Source organism: Peromyscus eremicus, chromosome 23, assembly GCF_949786415.1.
Source record: "Peromyscus eremicus chromosome 23, PerEre_H2_v1, whole genome shotgun sequence".
In the NCBI taxonomy this organism is placed as follows: domain Eukaryota; kingdom Metazoa; phylum Chordata; class Mammalia; order Rodentia; family Cricetidae; genus Peromyscus; species Peromyscus eremicus.
In genome coordinates this window covers 42,067,030-42,089,225 of record NC_081438.1, presented here as the reverse complement: position 1 = coordinate 42,089,225, position 22,196 = coordinate 42,067,030, and the positions used below count along the sequence as shown (strand labels likewise).

General features: G+C 48.0%; 1 protein-coding gene across 1 annotated transcript in view; it reads right to left on the bottom strand.

Annotated features, from left to right (window-relative positions):
* LOC131898408 (rho guanine nucleotide exchange factor 18) overlaps positions 1–17,174 on the bottom strand; it is a 67,214-nt gene extending 50,040 nt beyond the window's left edge. The window contains exon 1 of the mRNA XM_059249554.1: positions 17,072–17,174. The gene's annotated coding sequence lies outside the window, so the exon portion shown is untranslated. The remainder of the gene's footprint in view (positions 1–17,071) is intronic.
* Between the last annotated feature and the right edge of the window lie 5,022 nt (positions 17,175–22,196).

Here is a 22,196-nt window from a genome sequence, read left to right as displayed (position 1 = left end):
GCTTGCCACAAAGCCTTGTGACCTGAGTTTGATCCCTGGAACTCGCATGGAGAAGGAGAGAACTGACTTCTGCAAGTTGTCCTTTGAACTTCATAGGTGTGTCATGGCACATGCACAGGCACACACATTAAATAAATAAATGTTAAAAAAAATTAAGGTTGGGAGTTGGAGTCATGGCTCAGCAGTTAAAAGCACTGGCTGCTTCTCCTGAGGACCCAGGTTCAGTTTCCAGCACCCACATGCAGGTCACATCTATCTATAACTCCAGTTCTAAGAGATCTGATGCTGCCTTTGGACCTTTACAGGCACCAGGCACAAAGGTGGTGCACAGATATACACTGTGTGTAAGACACTCATACACACAGAATTAAAAATAAACTCTAAAATTTAAAAAAAATAATAAAGTTGATAATAGAGCAGGGAGAACTCCACACAATCCCTTTAAACTCTGTAATTTTAAGTAACTTCAAAGTGAAAGCAAAAAAAAAAAAGAAAAGAAAAAGGCTTGAAGATGGCTTCGAAGTTTTTTCTCCCTTCTTCCTCTCTCCCTACTCTTTTTTCTCCCCTCCCCTCACGTAGCCCAGGCTGCCCTCCAACTCCCTATGTAGTGGAAGACACCTTACCCTCCTGCCACCATCCTCCAAGTACTGGGATCTCAGGTGTGGTTTGTGACCTTGAACTTCTGAACCCCCAGCCTCCATCTCTTAGATGCTGGAAAGGCAAGTCTGCATCACCAGGCACATCATTGATTTTTCTTTTACTGTATTTCCCTGTCTAGCCTCAAATTTGAGGTAATCCTCCTGCCTCAGCCTCCTGCAATCACAGGTGTGGGCTCTCACACTTAGCTTGATAAGTTAGTTTTTTTAAATGGCTTGCTTCTACTGGATTCTACAGACCAAACACCCCTAAGCTCCAAATCTGAAACACAAACTGCCCTAAAATTCAAAACTACCAAGATGTGGCAAGTGGACAATTTCACACCTGGCCTGTCGTGATGGGTCACACTCAACACAGGTGTGTACAAAAACAAGAAAAAAATGACTGCCCAAGATTACCTTCGAATGGCCCTGCAAGACGGCTAAGTGTGCGAAGACTTTTGCTGGCAATCAAAGCCTGACAGCCTGACCCAAGGAGGTAGAGGAGAGAATTGTCCCTGCAAGTTCCTCCATATACATAACCCTCCAAAATAATAAATTATCTTCAAGCCATGCGTATGAGGTAGAGATGCAATGAATTTTGTGTTTATATTTGTGTCTTATTTCAAGACAGCTCATTTGCATATGCAAATATCCCAAAATCGGAGGAAATCATCTAAAACCTGAAGCACTTCTGGTCTCGCATACTTGGCATTAGGTTAATTTGGAGATCCGGCTCAGTTGGTAGAGTGCTTACCTAACTGTGCTGAAGCCCTGGGTTCATCCTCAGCACTGATAAAAGAGAGGAATCAACTTCTTTGCCCAAGTTTAGGGAGGTAGATGTAGGTACATGGGAGTTTTCTCCAGAAACGTAAACTTAGAAAACTACTTCAAAGCACGGTGGTGGCAGTGCCCGCTTTTAGTCCCAGCACTCAGGAAGCAGAGGCAGGTGGATCTCTGAGTTCAAGGCCAGCCTGGTCTACAAAGCAAGTTCCAGGATGGCCAGGGCTACACAGAGAAAGTCTTGTCTCAACACACACACACACACACACACACACACACAAACAAACAAAAATTATTTTAGGCTGCACACGGTGGCACACACCTTTAATTTCAGTACTGGGGAGGCAGAGGCAGGTGAATTTCTGTTGAGTTTGAGGCCAACCTGGTCTACATACAGAGAGCTCTAGGACAACCAGGGCTATATAGAGAGATATGGTCTCAAAACAAACAAGTAAACAAACAAAGCTCCTTTATCACTGTATTTACTTGTATATTTTAAGTGTGTGCATGCATATACACAGTAGGTATTATTAAGATTCTGCACCCACTTCAGCTGCATGGCCACACATGCACAGTTCAGCCTCTAAGTAAGGGGTCTTGCATCTAAAGCCATCAGTGTGCGCTGGTGATTATGTGTGCACGTGGTGTGGTCACACAATCTGCGCATGCGTGGTGTAGCTCTGTAAGCCCACCAGTGCGTGTTCACAGGAATCCTTTAAAAAGCTAGACACGGGGCTGGAGAGATGGCTCAGAGGTTAAGAGTACTGACTGATCTTCCAAAGGTCCTGAGTTCAATTCCCAGCAACCACATGGTGGCTCACAACCATCTGTAATGAGATCTGGTGCCCTCTTCTGGCCTGCAGTCATACATGCAGACAGAACACTGTGTACATAATAAATAAATAAAATCTTTAAAAAAAAAAAAAAAAAAAAAAAAAGCTAGACACGCCGGGCGGCGGTGGCGCATGCCTTTAATCCCAGCACTCGGGAGGCAGAGTCAGGCGGATCTCTGTGAGTTCGAGGCCAGCTTGGGCTACCAAGTGAGTTCCAGGAGAGGCGCAAAGCTACACGGAGAAACCCTGTCTCAAAAAAAAAAACAAAAACAAAACAAAACAAAACAAAACAAAACAAACAAACAAACAAAGCTAGACACAAACTGCCCCCTTCTCTACTCTGTTCTCTCCTCCTCCTCTCTCTCTCTCTCTCTCTCTCTCTCTCTCTCTCTCTCTCTCTCTCTCTCTCTCTCTCTCTCTCTGCTCTCTGCACGTGCTTCTTCCCCAGACCTGGTTCTTCTGTTCCCCACCCCCACCAATAAAGCTCTGATACTGGGTTTTGTTGTGGCTCATGCCTCATGAGCTTTCTGCATGGTAACCAACGCTGCACAACAGGTATGCACGTGCAAGTCAGGCTGAGTTGATGCTCCCCTACTATGTGGGTTCTGAGGATTGAACTCAGGTCATCATCAGGCTTGGCAGTAAACACCTTCACTCACTGAGCTATTTCAAGTCCCAACACAGGCTTTGGAGGCAAGCAAAATGGGCTGTCTACATTTTCCAGGGCTTGTACGAACTTCATGATCCTAGCCAATGACTTGCCGTACCCCCTCCCAAGCCTGCTCAGCTAACTAGAATCTTACTAAGAGCAAATGAGGAGTAGTCCAGTGTCTGGAGATGCAGCAAGGGTCCTCCTCTGCTGACTCTCTAGTCCCCAAACCTACTGCCTAAGCAATTAACTCCTGAAGTGGCCCTTGCACTTTCCAGGGTGCAGATGAGACCAGGTGGATAGGCTCCATACAATCCACAGGATCTGGGACCAGGTGGATGGGCTCCATACAATCCACAGGATCTGGGACCGGGTGGATAGGCTCCATACAATCCACAGGACCTCAAGGCATCTAGGGGTGGAACTGGGGCTCAGCTTTGCAGGCCCAGGCTACCACACATATGATACCCAAGTACCATCCCCTCAAGTAAGGTCCATCTGTAAATCTGCCCAGAGTTAAAATCTCTCTGAGGAATAACAGTATGACAGGAGAATGACACTGGATCACATAGCCCAGAGGGGCCCAGGTCACCAAAGAATGACAGCACAGCCCAGGTCCTTTCGCCTAAGAGAGACGTCATAAGGTTATCAGCACTGGGTTTTGCAGTATGAGTAAGAGGTTGTTAGGAGAGGGGAACCACATTCCAGAAGAGGACAATGGGAAAGGCAGGAGGTGAGACAAAGGAATGGAGGAAGGTATATGGAGTGGAAGTGAGTTGGGAGTGGGTGGCATGTGCTGGGACATCACAGACATCACGGGGTTCATTCTTTTGTGCTTTTACTTCCTGCACCAGAATGTGAACAGAGGGAGAGGCATGACGGAACCTGCATTTCACAGAGGGAATGTGACAGGCAGGCCAGTAATTACAGGGACAGAGCAGGAAACCAGTCTGGTCATCTGCATTCCAGATGACAAGGCCTTTAAGAAAGCCACAGAGTGGAATAGCAGGTGAGTGGAGCTCTGTGCCCTGTGAAACATGGGGGTGTGGGGGGATGCAGACGACGGAGGGATGCGATCTGGGTCACTGAGCAGGATCTGGAGAAGGAAGGGAGAGTCGAGGACAGGAGCAGAAAGGTGATGAGTTCCTGCCTTCAGGAAGGCCCAGGACACCCAGGTCTAGAAGCCCTGACAGTGTCTCAGACAATGTAGGGGTCAGCTGCACACTGACAACTCTTAAGGATAGTGTTCAGGAAAAGCAGGCAAACACAGGGATGGAACCCGGGACCTCATGCAGGCGAGGCAGGTTCTCCACACCCTGAGCCACATGTGAGGCCCAACTGCTCTCCACCCAAGCCACGCCCCTAGCTCCACATTGGGGGATTCTATGTAGGTTCTACCCAAGCCACACTCCCAGCCCCTCACTGGGGTAGCGCCCAGTTCCTGTCGCCTTTGATTTTCTCAGTGAGGGAGTAAGAGTACTCCCAGAAGGCGGGGAATACTGCTCCACAGCTTGCATGCCCCAGGGCAGCCCACCACGGCCTCTTCAGCTCTCACACCAACACTGGGGTTGGGAAGACCTCACTTAGACTGAGTACGGGCTCCAAGGGCTCCTTTACACCAGACCCAGCTTGCTGGCCTCAGGCAACTCTGTAAGCTGCTGGGAGCTTTCAGATCCTGGCCTCTCACAGGCAGTTCAGCCCCCCAGCAGTCTGCAGCCTCCAGCTTTGATAAGGTTTGCTTCCCTCAGTTTTCTCTCAAAGGTTTAGCCGGCCCCTGCACAAGTCTGGCCTGGGGCGGCCTCCTCTCAGGCTGATAACAGTTCACTAATAAGCAGTTTGAAGATGTTTCATCCACCCAGTTACAGGCCTGGCTAGAGGCCAGTCAGCTCAGAATACTTTCAGTAGCCCTGTGCCTGCTTCCTAACGTCCTCCAAGAACACGGTATGGGAGCCAAGCAGATTTCCACATGCATGTGCTCCAACCGGCTTCCATGGCTGGCGGACTCCATGTTGTAGAGCAGGTAGGAGGCTGAGGTGACAGGGCTTTTCAATAAGGGTTTTGAGGCTCAAGCCTGTAGCCTGCCTTTCCTGCCATGGTCATCACCGCCATCAGAACACCAAGATGGCCCCGTAGGCAAAGGCACCTGCTGCCAAGCCTGAGTTCAATCCCCAGTAACCCATGTGGTAGAAGGAAAGAACCAACTCTTGCAAGCTGCCTCTGAACTCCAGATGTACACTGTGACACTGCCCCCAATCAATACATGTAATTATTGTTATTATTACACATTGTTTTAAAACAGGACTTTGCTGTGTAGCCCAGGAGAGCCTTGAACTCACAAGTCTCCCAAGTGCTGGATTAGAAGTGTGTGCTCCAACCTTTAAAACAACAACAAAAACGTGTGTGTGTGTGTGTGTGTGTGTGTGTGTGTGTGTGTGTTCTTTCCTTCTACCATGTGGGTCTGAAGAACAGTACTGGGTTAGACTGTCAGACGTGAGGGTGAGTGTTTTTATCTGCCAGGTCATCTCACTGGTCCCAGCTTGCCCTTTAAACTGCACATGTGGGCTGGAGAGATGGCTCAGGGGCTAACACACTTGGTGTGCAAGCACGAAGATCTGAGTTTGAATTTCCTGCACCCAATATCCACGTACAAAGAAAGCCAGGTGTGGCAGTGTGTGTTAGGGTGGAGAGGGTCAGAGGCAGGGGGATTTCTGAAGTTTGGGAGCTGCTTATCCAGCTTTAGCTCCAGTGCGAGATCCTGTTTCAAGAAGCAAAGTGGTCAGGGATAGAAGAGGCGCCTGATGTCCTCTCCAAGCCCCCATGTACACATCTGGATGGACGCACTTGTGCACACATGCATACAAACACAAGTACACAGGACTCATGTAGCCCACGCTGGTCCTGAACTCCATATGTAGCCTAGATGACTTTGAACTTCTGATTCTCCTATTTCCACCTCTCAAGTACTAGGATTACAGGTGTACCACCACACCCAGCTCATGTGGTGCTGAGGATGGAACGAAAGGCTTTGCACATGTTAGACAAGTCCTAGGCCCCTTCTGGGAATCTTTTCTGTCTGCTTTCATCGCTTTCTGAGACAGAGCCTTACACCCCAGGCTGCCCTTAAACTCACTATGCAGCCGAGGATGACCTTGAACTTTTGATCCTCCTGCCTCTACCTGCAGAGAGCTGGGATGACAGGTGGACATTAGCATGCCTGGTTTCTGCTTTATGTTGTACTGGACATCAATCTTTTAAAAGGTTATGTCAACTGGTTGCTCAAAATCAAAACTGGGTGGCGAGAAGACCAAATGGGTGGGGAAAGGTGCTGCCTCCAAGCCCAACGACCTGAGTTCTATCCTCAGGATCCACGTGGTGGAAGGAGAGAAGTGACCCTTAAAGTTATCATCTGATTGCCACTCACTAAATAAATAAATGCAGTAAAATAAAATCCGTTAGTGTCTGGAAACAGTTTTCATTAGAGTTGTTGGTTCTGAGAGGACAGGTTCAGTGACAGTGACCACACAGCAAAGCTTCCAAAACCCCCTCTGGCCCTACAGATAAAAGGGGAGTCTGGAGAGCTGGCTCAGTGGTTAGAGCACTGGCTGCCATTGCAGAGGACCGGGGTGCAGTTCCCAGCATCCACATTGTGTGGTTCACAACTGCCTGTAACTCCAGATCCAGGAACCTGATCCCCTCTTCCGGCCTCCACTGCTACTACATGCATATGGCGCATATACATATGTTTAGGCAAACAGTCACACGTAAAAACAAATCATAGAACAAAACAGAGAGACAGGACCAAGCTTCATGAGTGAAATACAGAACATGTGTCGGCAGAGGTGGCCAGGAGGAGGGCGGAGGGAATCAAACACTTGAAGAGGTCAGAGGGTTTTTTTCTTTCGGCAAATAGAAAAGCATTCTGTCCTAAGTGGGAGCAGGGCAGAAACTGTGAGCACAAGATGCCCCTCCCCCTGGGGACCAGTTTCTTTTGATGACTTTAGAAGTGAGTCCTTTGACTCATTCCATTTCTGGAAAGAGATACATCAAATGGAGTCAGGGCAGGGGAGCCCCGGAAAGATGCCATGGGAGGGAGGCTCTGGTCTGAACTTGCCCAACATAAGTCAATCTTTCCAAAGGAAGGAACAGAACAACTGTTTTTAGTCTGGTGGCGGGTCAGCAAGACGGCTCAGCAGGTAAGCAGGCTTGCTGCCATGCCCGACAAACTGAGTTGGACCTCCAGGATTGACATGGTGGAAGCAGAGAACTAACTCCCCCAAGTTGTCCTTTGACCTCCACATTACCCACCCCCCTCCATAAATAAATAATCTGGTAGTACCTGAACTCTTTGTAACCCACCCCTAGATAACATGCACCACAGCAGAAAAAAAAAATCCCCGGAAGAAAGGTGGACCCACCATCACTCAGCTCCTGAGACCCTAGGTTCCAGTTGCCTGGCTTTACCACGTTTACAAAGCCGCACAGCCTAGAGGCAGAACTGTAGAAAGACCAATTCTATGGGCCAGCAAGATGGCTGGGGTGGTAAAGTGTGTGTGGCACAAGCTTGGGGGCCACAGTCTGGATGCCAGGCACCCATATAAAAAGCCAGGTTGTGGGAGTGTGCACCGGTAACTCCAGCTTTGGGGAGGTGGAGATAGGCAGAGATCCTGAGTGAGGTCTTGCTGGTCAGCTAGTCTAGCCACACCAGTGAGCTCCAGTGAAAGACCAGAACTCCACAGAAGGGGATAGTGGCTGAGAAGGACACTGGACATTGAACTCCAGGTTGCATGTTTGTGTGTATGGGTGTGAGTACCAGCATGCACTTTCATGCATGTGTATGAACGCACACACACTCTCCCCCACTCACCCTTACGAGTGCTGACAAACTATGATCCATGGATCAGACACTTGAATTTGTAAATAATCTTTTTATGGAATGTGGCCACACCCACTCAGTCGCATATAATCTACATCTGCTTTGGAGTAGCTGCAATGGACGCTGTGTCCTCAGCCTAAAACCTTTACTGCCTGGCTCTTTTTCCTAATTATGGTTTGATCAATTCCACCTCATCTCCCTCTTCCTCTATTCCAGCTCTTCTATCCCCACCACCACTTTCCCCTCCAAACTTCCTATTATCTCTCTCTTTTTAAAAACCCATGGAGTAGCCGGGCGGTGGTGGCGCACGCCTTTAATCCCAGCACTCGGGAGGCAGAGCCAGGCGGATCTCTGTGAGTTCGAGGCCAGCCTGGGCTACCAAGTGAGTCCCAGGAAAGGCGCAAAGCTACACAGAGAAACCCTGTCTCGAAAAACCAAAAAAAAAAAAAAAAAAAAAAAAAAAAAAAAAACCCATGGAGTACACTTACTGTTGCCAGCATGTACCTGGGTGACTGGACCTCTCAGGGATCACAGGGACTACATCCCTGAAGAAAACCAACTCTCCTTCCCCTGGCAGCCACCAATTGACAGTAACTTCTCAACTAGGGGTGAGACTTCAAGAGCCTCTCCTGTCCACATTCTTGGCTGCCTCGATCATGTGTGTACTACCTGGGTCTTTGCAGAAGCAGTTTGCTGGTCCCTCTACTGTATCTAATTAGCTTGTTCTGGAGGGAGGGCAAACTTTCCACCATCAAAAAAATGTCCCAGGCAGGGATCACCATGAGGCGAGAGAACACCCATTATTATGTCTGACAGCAGGAGGGATTAGAATGAAGTGCAGAGTGGATTAACTATGGGGAACCATCACCAAGTTCCAGAGTGCTAAACTTCTAAAAAGGAAGCAGGTACTTTGGTCTCTGAGCATCTTAACTTCCCTATAAGCCTAAGGAGGCCAGCTATAATGGCTCAGAAGCTAAGAGCACTGGCTGCTCTTGCAGAAGTCTTGGGTTCAATTCCCAGCATCCACATGGAGGCTCACAACTGCCCATAACTCCAGTTCCAGGGTAGCCAATGCCCTCTTCTGACCTCCACAGGCACAGGGCACAAATGTGCAGAGACACACATGCAAGTAAAACACTCATACACATAAAATAAAAACTAAATTTTTAAAAACTTTAAAAATGTGCATTGATATTTTGCCTGCATGTATGTGTGAGGATGCCAGATCCCCTGGAAGGGGAGTTACAGACAGCTGTGACCTGCCATGTAGGTGCTGGGAATTGAACCCGGGTCCTCTGGAACAGCAGTCAGCACTCTTGACCGCTGAGCCATCTCTTTAGTCCCAAATATTAAATTTTTTTTTAAAAAAGCCAGCTATAAACTATTCACGTAAGTCAGCAGCGGGGAGGCAAGATGGCTCAGTGAGTAAAGACGCTTGCTGCAAGCCCGGCCCCTTGAGTTTGATCCCGAGGCCCAGGACCCAGAAGGTGGAAGGAGAGAACTGACTCTTGCAAGTCGTCATCTGACCTGCGCACAAGCTCCCCATACAAAATAAATAAAAATGCAATAAAAAACTTTAAATGTAAGTCAGCAGCCAGTTCCTATGGTCGGAAAATTCCAGAACCTTGCAAAGGCCTTGATTAGCATTCCTTTACAGCTACAATGGCGTGAGCTTGAATATATTTTAACATACCCTGTGTGTGTATCAAGGTCAGGCTGCAAGCTGGCTATGACGAGGTGGTTGGTGGGAGAGATATTTTCTTCCCCCACCCTTGTCTCTAAAGAGACAGTGTCTTGTTGTTACCCAATTGGGGTTGTAAATCCTGGCTCAAGTGATCTTGCCTCAGTCTATGAATGGGCTGGGGCTACCACATCTGGCTATCTTTATATTTGATAATGGTGATATTTGGTTGTTTTCGGCTTCCATTTTCACGTGTGTATGGGTGGGTATGTGTGTATATGTATGTTTTCTATACATGTGGGTACACATATGTGAGTGAGTGTGTCCCCCTGTGAGCAAGCATTTGGAGGCCTGGGGTTATGTTGGGAATCATAATCACTCGTCCACATTACTCATTGAGGCAGAGTCTCTCAGTCAAACCCAGGGCTCTTGCTCTAGGGATCCCCAACTCTGCCTTCTGAGGCCAGAGTCACAGGTGTGCTGCCAATCCTGCATTTATGTGGGTTCTGGGTCTGATGATTAAACTCTAACCACTCAGTTGTTAACCAGCCCCTGTAAGGTGATAGCTGGGAGAACTATAAACAGCAGGGACAGTATCTGACAGACTGAAACATTTATTTGTTAGTTCATTCACTCATTCATTCATTCATTCATTTGAGGCAGGTTCTCATGTAGCATGGGATGGCCCTTGACAGACTGAAACATTTATTTGTTTACTTACTTACTTACTTATTTATTCATTCATTCATTCATTCATTTATTATTCATTTATTTGAGGCAGGTTCTCATGTAGCACAGGATAGCCCTTGAACCATAATGAAGCTGAAGATATCTTGAACTCCTGATCCTTCTGCCTCACTTCCCACATGCTGAGGTTATATACATGTGTCACATGTATCCTTTTACATTTATTTTGTGTGTGTGTGGTGGTGGGGGGAATACATGCTCCACATCATCAGGCTTAGCAGCAAGCACCTTTACCTGCTGAGCCACCTAGTGGCCCTCACCCTGTCTATTCTTTATAGATTATCTGCAGAGCCCAGGTTCAGATTTGTTCTAGAGTCCGACACCTTCGTCATCTCTTCCTTCTCTGGATTAGGTGAGTCTAACTCTACCACCCGAACTTCAAAATGCTGGGACAGCACTGTACACGGTGAAAACCTCACCGTGTAGTAACTGGCAGTGGTTAGAAGCCGGGGGTTTCAGAGTGGGGAGATGGTTCAGCTGGGAAGCATGAGGACCTGACTTCAAATCCCCAGCGCTGAGGACAGGAAGATCCCTGGAACTTGTTGGCCATGTCCAGTAAGCATCTGTCCCACCAGGGCTATACCATGTGGGTAGTACCTCACGTCTCTGCCTTAACCCTTGCCACAATGGACAGGCTTTGTAACTTTCTCCTGTGGGGCACTATCTAAGTCTATAACTGACTTTATTCCCAGTGTACAGGGATTCACTATTTAGCCCAGGCTGACCCTGAACTCAGCATTTTCAGCTTCAGTCTCCAGAGAGAGAGGACAGTCCCATGCCGAGATGTCAACTCATCTGTGTTTCTTTACAGTTCTCCAAATCGTTATTCCTTTACCTTATGGCTTATTCAGTTTCAAATTCTTCCTTAAAATTCTGTCCCAGGGCCAGCAAGATGTCTCAATGGGTAAAGGCACTTGCTGCCAAGTTTGATCCCTGGAACTCACATGGAGGACGAAAAGAACTTCCTGCAGGCTGTCTCTTGACTTCCACTCACACACTAGAGCAGTGCATGTGTGCACAAAACAAATAAATACATGTAACTGAAAAATTTTTTTAATAGTTCATCCCACGGGAGCTGGGGAGCTGGCCCAGTGGGTAAAGTGTTTGCCAAGCAAGCCTGAGGACTTGAGTTTGACACCAGAATTCACACAAAACATCTGGATGTGGTGGCACATGTGTGTAATCCTGGCACCAGGGAGGCTAAGACTGGGGGGTTCCTTGGGGTGCACGGGCCAGCCAAACTAGCCTACTTGGTGAGCTCCAGACCAGTGTTGAAACCCGAGGCAAGGCAGGGGAGATGGATCCGAGGGCAAAGTGCAGGATGTGCGAGTATGAAGATCTGAGTTCAGATCCTCAGGTAAAGCCAAACCCAGCAATGTACATCTGTAATCCTGGGTAGCTCACAAGTCAACTAGCGTTGTGAATGCCACAGCAAAAGAGGGACCCTTCCTCAAACAAGGTGAGGACTGATACCTGAGGCTATCTCCTGCTCTACACACACACACACACACACACACACACACACACACACACACACACACACGCACACTGCACTGCGTTTCCAGTTCCTTTCCTCCCAATACATTCAGTCTTGAATTCACAAACTGCCATCAGTTTAAACACATTAACATATTTGTGTGCGCATGTACCACAGTCCACATGTGGAGGACAACACGAAAGAGCTGGCTCCTTCCTCCCTCCAGAGTCCTGGGACTCAAACGCAGGTTACTAGGCTTGGCGACAGCGCCTTTTTCCAATGAGCCCACCTTGCTGCCCCAATCACCATCAGTTCACCAAAAAGACACCTAGCAGCTTACTTAGCTGCCACTCCCCAGCCACGGGCAACCACAATTCCACTGTGTCTGTGGGAAATGCCCACTCTGGACACTTCAAGTCCACTTATGTATCAGAGCTTTCTTTTCATTGCTGGATTAACATTTCATCATAGAGACGGGCTATGTGTTATTTATCCCTCAGATTAGCATGGGCATCTGGGTTTATTTCCATTACTGGGCTTTTACGAACCATCCTAGGGATGTCTGTGCACCGATGGACCCTGGCTTGCAACGGTTTGTCTTATGATTTCTCAGCTTTATGACTGTACAAAAGCAGTATGTATCCTTCCATTAGAAACTGTATTACAGGGCCGGTGAGATGGCCTGGTAGATAAGGGTGCTTGCTGCACAAACCGATGACCTTACTTTGATCTACACGACGGAAGGAGATAACTGACTCCACCCAGTTGTCTTCTGACCTCCACCTCAGTGCCATGGCAGACATGTGCACCCCCCTCCACTAAATGAATAAAACTTTAGAAAAGAAACTATACTATGCTGCTTGCTAGACTGTATTACAATGTATTTTTTCTTTGGTTGGCCCTAGAATTCTAGGTCCTCATGACCATAAGGCAGGCACTGTACCACTGGTCTACAACCACAGCAGAACTGTTTTTACTTTGAGACAGTGTCTCAGCAGGTTGCCCAAGGTGACCACAAACTCACCCTGTAGCCTAGGAAAGCCTTGGATTCGTGATCCTCCTGTTTCAGCTTCTCAAGCAGTTGGAATGGTACACCTGTGCCACCAGACCAGGTTTTCTTCTTTCTTTCTTTCTTTCTTTCTTTCTTTCTTTCTTTCTTTCTTTCTTTCTTTCTTTCTAATTATCTCATAGGGCTGGAGAGATGGCTCGGAGGGTAAAGGCATCTGCTGTCAAACCTGGCAACCTGAGCTCAATCCCCAGGACCACCATGGTAGGAGGAAAGAACCGATTTCCCCACATTGTCATTCACTGACCCTCTACACATGCCCATACACTATATACACAAAAACATACACACCCCTCCACACACACATAATACACGCAGTTAAAAGCTTTTAAAAACTAAGCCGGGCGGTGGTGGCACACGCCTTTAATCCCAGCACTCGGGAGGCAGAGCCAGGCGGATCTCTGTGAGTTCGAGGCCAGCCTGGACTACCAAGTGAGTTCCAGGAAAGGCGCAAAGCTACACAGAGAAACCCTGTCTCGAAAAACCAAAAAAGAAAAAAAAAAAAAAAAAAAAAAAGCTTTTAAAAACTAGCTCACAAAGTGACAGGTTTCTTTATGACATTTTCACACTTAATTCTGGTAGATCTCCACTCCACCTTCTCCAATGCACCCTGCTACCCTCAACATTCCCCTTCCACTTTCATTATCCTATGTGTTCTACTGCCTCCCGTCTCACAGGCCCCTTTCTGGTTTCCCACCTGGATAATATATACATTTAACAATTAGAAGCAAGGATATACACATTCGGTAAAACGTGATATTTGTGAGGAATGGGCCCAGCTTTAAATGCATTTCCAACTTCTGATGGTTTCTCAGGATGAGTTCCCACCAGAAATCCCCAAAGCATTTTTGTGTGGTGTATGCACCTGCGTGTGTGCAGGGACCTGCGTGGAGGGCTGGAGGAGGAGGAGGAGGAGGAGGAGGAGGAGGAGGAGGAGGAGGTTGGGTGTTCTGCTCTGGAGTCAGAGTCTCTCACTGAACCTGGGGCTGCATTGGGAGCCAGCAAGCCCAGCTCTTATCTCCATCCCCACCCACAGCACTGGGGTTAGAGGTGTGTGTACCTCGTTTTTTGTTTGATACAGGGTCTCACTATGTAGCTCTTGGAGGTCTCGGTCTTCACCTTGAAGAACCAGCTGGCCTCGAAGAGACCCCATCCTGTGCCCAGAGTGCTGGGATGGAAGGCGCGCACAAACAGAACTCTCTTGGCTTCTATTCGTTGTGGTTTTTAAACGCAAGTGCATAAACATCTTCACTCAGGTTCTCATGCTTACACAACAAGCACCCTTACCCACCTAGCCCTTCCTGTAGCCTTGCTCTACATTTTTATAGAGCTCTGTATTCCTTTCTCTGGGTTTGACACTTAATTCTAGGTTTAGCCTCAAGACTGTCAGAATCCGTTTTTCCAAAGCAACTACAGCATTCTAAATTCCTACTGGAAGCACAGAGGGTCTCAATCCCTCTATCCTCCCATCCGCCCTTCTCTCCTCTCTCTTTTGGCTAGAAGGATGGAACCTGCAGCATATACTTGTCAGGCAACCACTGCAGAACAGAGCCATGCTCACAAGCCCCCTTCTCTCCCAAACTTCAGTTAGCACTTCCTGGACCACTAACAAAGGGGCACAGTGACCCATCCATCACCCTACCCACCACTGCAAGCACCCAGTTGACATTTGATCCTAACCACACTGACATAGTGAAAATGTAACCACGTACTGTTTTTTAAATATGTTCTGTCAGAACCTTTAGAACTGCGCCCCCCTCCCCTGAGATATGATACAAGTCAGTGTATCTGCTTTTAATACTTTGTTTTTCTAGACTGAGTCTCATGTAGCCCAGGATGGCCTCAAACTCACTGTGGAGCGAAGGAAGCCCTTGAACTCCAGGTCATCTTGCCTCCATGTTTTGAGTGCTGGGGTTACAGGCTTGTATGAACCACCACACCCTGGCTTCCACAGCGCTGGGAATGGAACTCCAGCTTTGTGCTCAAAACAAGCACTCACCAAATGAACCACATTCCTGTTGAGCCTAACTACATTTTATACTTAATGGAAGGGATGACTCTATTTACTCACAAAGGCAGAGAAGCCGGCTGAGTTCAGTTTACTCACAACTTGATTTGAATGAGAAAGAGCCCGAGTGACAGAGAGACAGCTGCAGGGGCTGACGCACCAAGCTTCAGGGAGGACATTGTTTTCTTCTAGCTGCTTTCCTCCCCTAAAAATAAATCCTCCCAGTCCCTCCACAGCCACCCCTGGAAAGTCTTGCACCTGGTGAGAGGGTTTTTCACAAGGTAACCAGCCAGCTCTAGGTCCCTTTCAGCAGGGAAAGTGTTTACTTAACAAGTAACAAAGAAACAAGATGGGCTACGTTTTAGACAGGATTTGGGGCTTTAAATAATTTAAGGCAGCTGGAGGTGAAAATTGCTGAAAAGTCACAAATGGGGTTGGAAGAAATGGAAACATGACCCAGAATGGGAGAAATGAAGGAGACCGTGATAGGAGGTCAGAACTATGTTAAACTCGTGGTAGATAAACACAGGGAGGGAGGCCCAGCTGCTTGCCACAGCCAGGGTGCCTGGGGTGGGTAAGCGGTGCAAGTGGCCAAATTGCTACAGTGTGACAAGAATGCAAATTACACCCAGCTCTGCAAGAAACAGCCGATGGGCCACTTCAATGGAGTGAACTTAAAGCACAGACCCTCTGAATTTCTCTAACCTGTGACACTGAAACTAGAAACAACCTGGGTGCCCAGCCCTTGAGAAGTAGGGGTTCAAGGCCAGTCTGGGATGGGGTAAGACTCTAGCTGTGCCAGTTTGTGAAAGGTGGAAAGACAACCCACTTCACAAAATTGCCCGCTGACCTCCAGGAAATAACAAATAATGGAAATAAGGGGCTGGGGAGGTGGCTTAGTAGTAGAGTTTTCCTAGTATGCAAGGAACTGGGTTCAAGCCTCAACACAATACAAGTAAATAAATGATATAAAACAAAACTCTTTACAAGACTAATCATTTTTTTAGACGTCCTGTCCCTGCCCCTGAGAAGGGCTTGGGGACCAACAGGCGTAACAAACAGGGACAAGTCTAACTCCTGATCCAATCCAAACCACCAAGACACCCAACTCTCCTGGACTCACACCACACCAATCTAGGCTTGGGGGTGAGAGATGGCTCAGCGGACAAAAGTATTTGCAGCACAAGCCTGGTGACCTAAGTTCGAATCCCAGAGCTCACATAGAAGTGGAAAGAGAATCTACTCCGAAGTTGTCCTCTGGCCTCTGGCACCCACACTCACACACATCATGTGCACATAACGATCCTCTGGGGTCTGGAAGCAGGTTCATATGCACAGGTTATGTAACACTGAGCATGGACCATATGCCAGACATTCCAGTACATCCCTTTCACGTATTCCACCCCCACCCCCGCCCCGAACCCACATCTAGTCCGTATTCTCATTTTAACGACAAGACTGAAGCTTGGTGATGTTACATGGCCCATGACAGAATTGGGACCAGACCCCAGGTCTGATGTGACACTGAGACGTCTCTCCTTACAGTTCAAAGGCTAATCATTCATCCAGACACTTGCAAAAAACAAAACAAAAAACCCAACCCCTTCATCTTCAAATCGCCCCTGCTCATCAAGCTGTGTGGACACTCTCAACAAGAAATAAAAAGGCCCTTGAACGCCACAGCCCCGATCGCAACGCCCCCAGAACTGAGCAAAGACGTGCTGCTTCAGTGATAAACTTGGAGGAACTTTCCCCCTCCTGGCCAGCCATTTCTTCCACCAAGCTACAGGTAATTAAAAAAGAAGATAAGGAGAGGACAGCAACAACAAATCGCTCAATTTGGCTGCGAGCAATCAAAGTTGCAGCGCACCTGCTGAGTTCTCAGCCCGGAAGGAATCCAGAAAGCAAGAAACAAAACACGCCCGGTTTGCACCCAAACGCTCGCGGGCAAGGGTGTCAAGATTTCCATAGGGCCTAAAGTGGTGCAAGGAACTGCTGTGGGGGACACTCCACCCTTGACCCTGGCCCTGGTATCCCCAAGCCAGGAGCAAAGAGCTGCACTTAGTTGAGTGGCTTTTCTCTCTCCTTTCCAGGAAAGGTGGCGGCAGCGTCCACGGCACTGGGACAGGGTGGCTGGGTATGGTCTGCACCACTGCACCCCACATTCTCCACTTGGAAACCCCTTGCATGAATAGGTCACCTGCATGGGAGACGCGAACGGCCCTGGGGCCGCTTTGGGAGTGTGTTGTCTACCGAACAGTTCCCAAAGGGTCCCCATCCCCGGCTCCTGCGCCGCGGAAATCGCCCCGGCGCCCTCACCTCCGCAGGGTCCCCCACAGGCCGCTCGCTGCCCTGCTGGCTCCTGGGTCGCTCCGGCAGCCTCCGCCCGGCCTCCCAGGAGCCGGAAGCGGTGTGCCGTGCGAGATCAAGCTGCGCTTGCGTAGGCCGTCCCCAGGGGGCGGGGCCCGGAAGAGGGCAGGGCCCCGTCAAGAGGTTGCTCCTCCAGGCACCTGGGACTTTGGGACTTTGCACTTAGCTGGATCTATCCTTTTATCAACCTCAGCCCTCAACATGTGTTGAGGTACACACGCTCGTACACACCACACGCACAAACAAGTAGAAAAACGGAAAAAGAGAACAGAAAGAAAACAGTTACAACAAAAAAACCCAAAGCTAGCAGACAGGGTGTGAAAAGCACAACAGTGTTCTCAGAGTATCGCCTGCTGCCAGCTTTTTTTTTTTTTTTTTTTTTTTTAAGATTTTTTTAAATTTATTTATTATGTATATAGCATATATGACAGCAAGCCAGAAGAGGGCACCAGATCTCATCACAGATGGTTGTGAGCCACCATGTGGTTGCTGGGAATTGAACTCAGGACCTCTGGAAGAGCAGTCAGTGCTCTTAACCGCTGAGCCATCTCTCCAGCCCTGCTGCCAGCTTTTGAGTCTCACAGTCCTGTCCCTTGCGTAGGAGCACCCCTTTCTTCTTTAGTAAACTCTCTCTCTCTCTCTCTCTCTCTCTCTCTCTCTCTCTCTCTCTCTCTCTCTCTCACACACACACACACACACACACACACCAGACACTCCCACCTAGGAAGCATAAGATGCCCGCAAACAAGCTGCTGAACACTGAAAAGCATATCAAAGACCCCATCGGGGGCGGGGCGGCAGGAAAACAGGTTGGTGGGTCAGGGTCAGGGTCAGGGTGCTGGCCAGCAGCCCGATGACCTGACTGGATACAGGGATCCACATCTTGGAAGGAGAGAACGGTCATCACAGAGTAGTGCTTTGACCTCTATCACACATACGCCATTACACACAAGCGCCTTCCAACCCCAACATAGCAGGGGATGTCAAGGCTGGAGTTAGAAGGGGTAGACCTTGGCTGGCTGAGGATGGGGTTCAGTCAGCAGAGTTCTTGCATAGCGTATAGGAAGCTATCCCCTGCACTGCACAAACTGAGCATAGTGACATATATTTATCATCCTAGCACTCAGGAGGTGGGGGCAGGAAGATCAGGAGTTCAAGGTTATATAGAGAATCCCAGGACAGACTTGGCTACACAGAAAATTAAAAATTAATAATGAAAGTAAATAAAAAATAAAGTAGATAAATTAAACAGTGGGATGAAACAATGGCTTTAGTTCTGAGTTAGGCAAGAACTGAACCCTGACTTAGGCAAGAACTTTTTTTTAATATTAATTTTTATTTCTTATGTGTGTTTTTCTCAATGTATGCATGTGCACCATGTGTATCCCAGATGCCTAAGGAGGCCAGAAGGTGTTTGATCCCTTGGAATTGGAGTCACGAGTGGTTATGAACCACTATGTGGGTGCTGTGAACCAATCATAGGTCCTCTGCAAGAGCAGCTAGTGCTTTTGAGCACTTAACCATCTCTCCAGGCCCAAATAACTTCTAGCTAGACAAAGGGGCACATGCATGTAGTCCCAGCAATGGCTGAAGCAGGAGAATCATGTGAGACTAGGAGTTCGCAACCAGCCTCCATGATACTGTAAGGTCCTATTTTTAAAAAGCAATGTAAAACAAACAAACAAACAAACAAACAAACAAAAAACCCTTTCTCAAAGAACAAAAAAAAAAAACTAAGAGAGGCGGGGCGGTGGTGGTGCTCGCCTTTAATCCCAGCACTCTGGAGGCAGAGGCAGGTGGATCTCTGTGAGTTCGAGGTCAGCCTGGGCTACAGAGTGAGATCCAGGACAGGCACCAAAACTACACAGAGAAACCCTGTTTTGAAAAAAGAAAAAAAAAACTAAGAGAGAGAAATATTTAAATTCTTTAGAGGGCTGGGATATAGTTGTTAGTGTTTGTCTGGTGTGCACAAAGACTTGAGTTCCTCCCTCAGCACTGTTTAAAAACCATTCATGGCGGTGGTGCGACCCAAGATTCCATTTCTGGGTGGGCGGGCCAGGAGAAGCAGAAGTTCATTGCCATCCTTGGTTACCCAGTCAGTTTGAGGGCAGCCTGGCTTACCTGAGACGCTGTCTCCAAAATAACAACAAAACCAAAACTCTTGGGGCAGCAAGATGGCTCCGTGAGTTAAGGCGCCTGCTGCCAAGTCTGACAACCTGAGTTTGATCCTCAAGACCCACAAGATACAAGGAGAGAACTGACTCCAGGAAGAAGTCCTCCACCTTTCACATGAGGGCATTGGCAAGTGTGCCCACCCCTAACCAAACAAACAAATGTGGAATCTTTCTTTCAGCCTCAGTCTCTTCATCTATGAAAGAGATGTAAAGGTAGATGAGGATGCCCTTCAAGGAATTAGGTGTTTGGGACAGTGGAAGTACTCAGTAAGGCTGCCCCTTGCTGTTATCTGCACGAAATCTTTGGGATCACAACCTTCCATTCAAGGAATTGGAGGCTGCGGGAACTTGTTTGCCAATGACATATTTGTTGGGGTTTATTGATCAGCCAGCTCTGGTAGGCCACCCCATCAGTCTGCTTTGCTCACTGCTGGGCCATCTGGCTCAGGGGTGAGCCAGTGTGTTTTTCTAAAAAGCCCTCCAGAAAATAGTTCTGGTTTTGCAGAACTTGCTGTAAATGACTCACTTCTACCATTGTTACCTAAATGCAGCAGCAGGCAATATGTACAGAAAGGGAGGGTAAAGATAGGGCTCAGTCGGTAAAGTGCTTGTCTAACATGCATGAAGCCCTGGGTTCCACACCCAGAGCCACATAAACTGATTGTGATGATACATGATGGTAATCCCAGAAGGACTAGAACTTGAGAGCAGTCTGGGCTATGTGAGACCCTTTCTGAAAGGAAGGAAGGAAGAAAGAAAGAGAGAGAGAGAGAGAGAGAGAGAGAGAGAGAGAGAGAGAGAGAGGGAAGGAAGGAAGGAAGAGGGAAGGAGGGGCAGGGAGAGAGAAAGGGAGATGGGGAGGTCATGGGGTGGAGGAGAAGAGGAAGAGAGGAGAGAAGAAAAAAAGAAAGAAAGAAACCACAATGTCACACCTACTCAAATAGGAGTACAGCAAGTTCAAGGTCTTTCTGGGCTGCTGAGAGAGTTCAAAGGCAGCCTGGATAACTAAGAGATTCTGTTTCAAAAAGTAAAAAGCAGGTTGGAGGTGTATCTCAGTGGTAGGGTACCTGCCTAGAATCCCCCAGTGAGGAGCTGGGGGACATAGTTCCGTGGTAGAATACTGGCTAATGTGTTGTGTCTCCTGGGTTCAGTCACCATTACAATAAACAGTAGTAGCCACAGGCAGAACATCCATAGTCCTGTAACCAGCAGAACGACACTTTGAAAAGAAGGAGGGGGCAGATGATGAAGAAAAGCCTGCCACTCGGTGTCTGGGAGGGTCTAGGACTGTTGTTCTTCCTTCAAAGTCTATGCACACCCTAGGGCCTCCTAGTAGTCTCAGGAAACTCATTCTCACCTGGGGCTACTCTGCCCAGCACCAACTCCAGACATTTGACAATGTTTGGAGACATTTTCTCATAACATTAGGCAGGTGCTATTAGTGCCTAGTGGGTCAGGATCATTGTTCTAAGAGAATTACTTGGCCCTTTCAAAGGCCAATAGTGCTGATGTCGTGCACTTGAACCTTGAACTTGCCTGAATCTTGATTTTAAATACTCTATAGTTTGAATTCTTGCTACAAACTGCACACACACACACACACACACACACACACACACACACACACACACACCATAGACTCTCATGTATTCAGGTTGCCCTTGAATTCACTATCTAGCCTACTTCAGTGTTGAGCTTCTGATCCTTCTGCCTCCACCTCCTGAGTTTTGGGATCACAGACATGCACCTCCCATGCTGAAGGTGGAGTCCAGGGTTTTGTACATGCTAGGAATGCTCTACCAGCTGACCCATATCTCCAAAACCACACACGTGTTTTCTAAGAGGCAACCCATACTACCTACTCTTTAATTCTCTTTGAAATTTGGCTTGATTTCAAAAGGGCAATGTTCTAAATCCCAGTGACAATCAGAGTCCTCTCTCCCTTGGGATTCCCAGAACCTAGGACCGTTTGCTAAGCACAGACTCACGCCAGCCCAGTTCAGCAGTTTTGGGCAGCCCCCAGAGGGAGGAAACTCCATGCTATGGGGTTGAACTGTCTCCTCTCAATTCATATTGTAGCCCCATCCCTTCCCTTATTGCAGAATAAGACCATGGCTCAGAAAAGGATCTTGCCACCAAGACTGATGACCTGAATTCTATCCCTGGAACCCACATGTGAGAGACGAGAACTGACTTCTGTATTCACACACATATTCACACAGAAAATAAAAATAAAGTGCAAGCTCTTGCACATGTGCTTATCCTGACTCACAATGAGCTTCATAATGGACCAGGTTGAGTCCCGACTCCAACATGATGATGGGGGCCTTAAAGGAAGGGAGCTTGGAGGCTGGCATGATGATACGGTCAGTAAAAACACATTCCTTGCAAGCACTAGACCCTGAGTTTGATCCTCCAGAACCCACATGAAATAGTGAGTGAATGAATGAATGACTGAGGGGCAGAGATAGGAGGGTCCCTGGGGCTTGCAGGCAGCAGCTGAATCAACAAGCTCCAGGTTCTGTGAAGACCTTGTCTCAAAAACGAAGTGGAGAGCGATAGAGGGAAATAGCTCGAATTACTCTGCAGCCTCTGCATGCATGTGCACACACGTGCGTACATGTCCATGGATGTACCTGTGCACACATCACACATGAAACAAGGTGGGAGGGCACATGAAGAAGGCCTGCCAAGGCTGCCCTTTGGTGTGCATACATGAACACCTATAGGTAGGTGCACATGTGAACAAACACACATACAACAGAAAGAAAAAGAAAAGAGCGTTTGGGACCCCAATGAGAACATTGCAGGACGATGCCGTCACAAGCTGCAGAGCTAGCAGAAGCTGGGAGGAACCTGACACCCTGTAGATACCTTGACCTTGGCCAGCCAGGCCCCAG